Source organism: Scyliorhinus canicula, chromosome 2, assembly GCF_902713615.1.
Source record: "Scyliorhinus canicula chromosome 2, sScyCan1.1, whole genome shotgun sequence".
Lineage (NCBI taxonomy): Eukaryota > Metazoa > Chordata > Chondrichthyes > Carcharhiniformes > Scyliorhinidae > Scyliorhinus > Scyliorhinus canicula.
This window is the reverse complement of record NC_052147.1, coordinates 215,242,470-215,248,469: the sequence shown is the minus strand read 5'-3', so window position 1 is coordinate 215,248,469 and position 6,000 is coordinate 215,242,470.

Here is a 6,000-nt window from a genome sequence, read left to right as displayed (position 1 = left end):
GGAGGGTACAGCAGGCCAACACGATGTGGGAGATCCTCCTAGTGCTATACTGGAGGGCACCTCCAAAGCATTTCAGGCACTGGAACAGCACCTTTGGGATTGCGAAGCACCACTTGATCATGAACAGATCGCTGCATGGCCATCGTTGCAGCGGGACTCCACTTCGGTTTGTGTTCTCTGGATAGGCACTATCAGCCCTGGATAAGCACTATCAGCAGTGGAAAACCCTTGTCACCCAGGAGCCAGCCTCTCAGCCACGGGTGGGGGGGGGGGGGGGCCTCTAACAGGTCAGGGGCCATCGAGTGTGCCAGGATTAAGGTGTCGTGCATGCTGCCTGGTTATCGGGCATCGGGCACAGAGGTATATGATGCATAGCTCATGGTCACATATCAGCTGTCACCACCTTCATTGAGTGGAAGCCCTTTTGGTTGGTGTTGAGCGGTGTTGAGCGGCTTGTTAACTGCTGGTGCTCGTAGGGCAACCTGCATCCTGTCGATCATCCCCTGCACCTGGGGCATATCAGCGATGACGGCGAACCCCACTGCCCCGGCATCCTGGTGGACACAGTCTACATTGAACAAAAGAACAAACAAAGAACAAAGAAAGGTACAGCACAGGAACAGGCCCTTCGGCCCTCCAAGCCTGTGCCGACCAAGCTGCCCGTTGAAACTAAAATCTTCTGCACTTCCGGGGTCCATATCCCTCTATTCCCATCCTATTCATGTATTTTTCAAGGTGCCCCTTAAACATCACTATCGTCCCTGCTTCCGCCACCTCCTCCGGCAGCGAGTTCCAGGCACCCACTACCCTCTGTGTAAAACACTTGCCTTGTACATCTCCTCAAAACCTTGCCCCTTGCACCTTAAACCTATGCCCCCTAGTAATTGATCCCTCTACCCTGGGAAAAAGCTTCTTATGTCAGTGGTAGGGAAATTACTGGAGAGAATTCTTCGAGACAGGATTTACTGACTACCCACTCTGTCTATGCCATTCATAGGGGGCTGGTTTAGCACGGAGCTAAATCGCTGGCTTTGAAAACAGACCAAGGCAGGCCAGCAGCACGGTTCAATTCCCATACCAGCCTCCCTGAACAGGCGCCGGAATGTGGAGACTAGGGGCTTTTCTCAGTAACTTCATTTGAAGCTTACTTGTGACAATAAGCGGTTTTCATTTTCATTTCATTTTGTAGACTTCTATCAGGTCGCCCCTCAACCTCCGTCGTTCCAGTGAGAACAAACCGAGTTTATTCAACCGCTTCTCATAGCCAATGCCCTCCATACCAGCCAACATCCTGGTAAATCTCTTCTGCACCCTCTCTAAAGCCTCCACATCCTTCTGGTAGTGTGGCGACCAGAATTGAACACTATACTCAAAGGGTGGCCGAACTAAGATTCTATACAGCTGCAACATGACTTGCCAATTTTTATACTCAATGCCCCAGCCAATGAAGGCAAGGATGCCATATGCCTTCTTGACTACCTTCTCCACCTGTGTTGCCACTTTCAGTGACCTGTGGACCTGTACACCTAGATCTCTCTGACTGTCAATACTCTTGAGGGTTCTACAATTCACTGTATATTCACTACCTGTATTAGACCTTCCAAAATGCATTATCTTACATTTGTCCGGATTAAACTTCATCTGCCATCTCTCCGCCCAAGTCTCTAAACAATCAAAATACTGCTGTATCCTCTGACAGTCCTCATCGCTATCTGCAATTCCACCAATCTTTGTGTCTTCTGCCAACTTACTAATCAGACCAGTTACATTTTCCTCCAAATCATTTATATATACTACAAACAGCAAAGGTCCCAGCACTGATCCCTGCGGAACACCACTAGTCATAGCCTTCCAATCAGAAAAGCACCCTTCCAATGCTCCTCTCTGCCTTCTATAACCTAGCCAGTTCTGTATCCATCTTGCCAGCTCACCCCTGATCCCGTGTGACTTCACCTTTTGTACCAGTCTACCATGAGGGACCTTGTCAAAGGCCTTACTGAAGGCCATATAGACAACATCCACTGCCCTACCTGCATCAATCATCTTTGTGACCTCCTCAAGTTAGTGAGACACAATCTCCCCTTCACAAAACCATGTTGCTACTCGCTAATACGTCCATTTGCTTCCAATTTGGAGTAGATCCTGTCTCGAAGAATTCTCTCCAGTAATTTCCCTACCACTGACATAAGGCTCAATGACCTGTAGTTCCCTGGATTATCCTATTCTCCAGTCTTCCGGGACATCACCTGAAGACAGTGAGGGTCCAAAGACTTCTGTCAAGGCCTCAGCAATTTCCTCTCTAGCCTCCTTCAGTATTCTGGGGTAGATGCCATCAGGCCTTGGGGACTTATCTACCTCATATTTTTCAAGACGCCCAACACCTCGTCGTTTTGGATCTCAATGTGACCCAGGCTATCTGCACACCCTTCTCCAGACTCAACATCACCAATTCCTTTTCTTTGGTGAATACTGATGCAAAGTATTCATTTAGTACCTCGCCCATTTCCTCTGGCTCCACACATAGATTCCCTTGCCTATCCTTCAGTGGGCCAACACTTTCCCTGGCTACGCTCTTCCTTTTTATGGAAAAAGCCTTGGGATTTTCCTTAAGCCTATATTCCAATGACTTTTCGTGACCCCTTTTAGCCCTCCTGACTTCTTGCTTAAGTTCCTTCCTACTTTCTTTATACTCCACACAGGCTTCGTCTGTTCCCAGCCTTCTAGCCCTGACAAATGCCTCCCTTTTATTTTTGACGAGGCCCAGAATATCTCTTGTTATCCAAGGTTCCCGAAATTTGCCGTATTTATCCTTCTTCTGCACAGGAACATGCCGGTCCTGAATTCCTTTCAACTGACATTTGAAAGCCTCCCACATGTCAGAAGTTGATTTTCCCTCAAACATCCGCCCCCAATCTAGGTTCTTCAGTTCCTGCCTCATTTTGTTATAATTAGCCTTCTGCCAATTTAGCACATTCATCCGAGGACCACTCTTATCCTTGTCCACCAGAACTTTAAAACTTACTGAATTATGGTCACTGTTTCTGAAATGCTCCCCTACTGAAACTTCTACCACCTGGCCGGGCTCATTCCCCAATACCAGGTCCAGTATAGCCCCTTCCCTAGTTGGACTATCTACATAATATCTTTAAGAAGCCCTCCTGGATGCTCCTTACAAACTCTGCCCCATCCAAGCCCCTCACACTAAGTGAGTCCCAGTCAATATTGGGGAAGTTAAAGTCTCCCATTGCAACAGCCCTGTTGCTTTTACTCCTTTCCAAAATCTGTCTACCTATCTGCTCGTCTATCTCCCACTGGCTGTTGGGTGGCCTGTAGTAAACCCCCAACATTGTGACTGCACCCTTCTTATTCCTGATCTCTACCCATCTTGCCTCGCTGCCCTCTGAGGTGTCCTCCCGCAGTACAGCTGTGATATTCTCCCTAACCAATAGCGCAACTCCGCCACCCCTTTTACATCCCCCTCTATCCTGCCTGAAACATTTAAATCCTGGAATTTGATGTATTGTGGTGACCGGGCATTTAGGGCCTCTGTGATGGCGCAGATGCACCTGTGCAATGAGCTCTGTGAGATTCCGGACAGGTATCCACTCGGCGCCTATTAGTGTCTACTTTTCTGACCTCACAGGCCCTAACACTATGCTTCGGTGGACACCCAGGCAGTACATCAGGAGTGGAGGTGGGCTGCTGCGATTTCCGCACTGTGACCTGGGTCCTCTTTAGCAGGTGTCTTCTACAGGCAGCTGAGCTTGGATGGACCCGGCAGCTGTTTGGGTAATATAGGTGGCATGGTGTCCCCCCGTTGCGTGAACATTCAGGGCGACCGTCCATTGACGGCCATCGGGAGCAGGTGTCGTCCCCATTCCCCCGTGGTGCCAGCTGTTCCATGATCTGGCAGATATTGCGCACGGTCCCCCTGCTCAGCCGGAGTCTTCGGCCAGTCCAGCAGGTCCTCAAATGATAGGCACTGCCGGTACACAGACGGCCTCATGTGGCACCTCCTTCCCACCTCCACCTCGTCTGTTGGGTGGTCAACTCCCGATCCTCACCGGCTGCCTCCTGTTCCTCTAGGGCAGGCTTCACTGCTACAGTGTCCTCCTTGAGCAGCTCCAGCTCATACAGCCTCAGTGCACCGCCAGGACTGCGGCGATTAGGAAGAAGGCCGCTATTCCTGGTTGAATTCCAAAGTCCATTGTCTGCAAGGGGTGAAAAGCAGACATGTTAGCATGATGCATACCCCCATACCCAACTGGCCCACCAGGCTACACGGTAGACCTGGTCTGCACTGTAGCCCCTGTCCCAGCATGCCCCCTCTCCCCCAGTGTAGAATGCATTGCGGCGCTTTTGCGGCGCCGGGAATAAAAATTGGCGGGCGCCGGAATCTTGGCTTCATAACCGATTTTACCGCTCAATCGCCTTTCCCAATTTTGGCCTCGGTCCAGAGAGAATCCCGTCTTGTTCAGTCATTGACAATATGCAATACTGAGGTAAATAATTATTTGGGTACTGAGGGAATTAAGGGATATGGGATAGTGTGGGATTGTGAGACAAGGTAGAAGATCAGTCAATATTTTGTTGAATGCGGAGCAGGTTCAAAGGGCTCTAGCTCTTTTTTCTTATGATCTTAAACTGCATGAAATTAAGCTACTCAGTGCTTGTTATCTGAATGATTGAAGATGCATCGACAGCAGATACAAATTTGTAATCAAGGCTGGCATTATTAGAAAATGAACAAATTAAGTTTTTGAGAATGGAGACGTCCAGTTTGCTGAAGGGAAACTTGTGTTTTTGTAACAAAGCAGGCAGGATTCTCCGGTCGGCTGACGTTGGAAACGCAAAACATGATTGGACAGAGAATTGGTTTTGATGCCGAAATCATGGCGGGGACAAATCGCAATTCATGCCAAATCACAATTCTCCGGTGCCTCGACAGCGGCGTCAATGCATTCCACTCTGCGCGGACTGTAAACGGCATTTGCATATCATTAGTGGGCCCACCCCGGTATTCTCCGAGGCCTGCGCGATTCTCCGCCTCCTCTGGGCGAAATTCCCGATACACTTGTGTTTTTAAAAATCAAGAAACAGGCGCCGTGGCTGATGAGTGAGAGAGAGGAGGTCGAACAAGGAGTGGCGGCACCATGGGCTGTCGGTCCAGACACTAGCCGGTCTGGTTGAGATGTGAGGTGTGGGAGAAGGTGAAGGATGGACGTGCCATGAGCCTGGGGTGATCCCCCACAGGACTGGGACGATGTCGAGGTACGAATCACCATTGCCACGGCCTGCCAGGCAGCCATCTTGTTGTGCACCTAACTGACCACCCACCTTGGTCCCTGGTTGTGCAGAGTGCACTGGCCCTACGGATGCCCCCACACAACCACTAACACCCCTGCACCCCACCCTCCACCCTACCACTCCCCCACCCCCCTCTCAACCAGTGGAACAGTGCATCATGCATGTTTGCACCCGATGCCCAGGAAGTGTGCGTGACACCTTCATCGTGGCACACTCGATGGCTACTGGCCTCTTTGAGGCGCACCCCAGGATGGCGGGTGACAAGGTTATCTGCTGTGATCGCTGCTGATCGTACCTATCCGGAGGCCACAGTACGACGCCGAGACCCGCTACAATGACGCCCATGCAGAGACCAGAGAAATGATTGAGCGGTGCTCAGGCATCCTGTAAATTAGGTTCAAGAGCCTGCACTGCTTTGGAGGGGCCTTCCAGTATGGCGCTGGAAGGGATGTCTGCATCGCGCAGCAGAGGGGTGGTGTGCTAGAGGAGGAGGATGAATGGCAAGCTTCTTCCAATGAGGATGCCAGGGGAGGCCAAGGATGAGGCTACACATGTGCCCCAGACTAGGGGGTCTGGCCAGGGGCACGGACATTGCATCCCACCCCACCCACCTCCTGCCTCCCACCTGCAACCCACTCTGGGAAGCATACCTACCGCAATATGGGCTGCAAGCCCTGTGTTGGCAGCAACAGA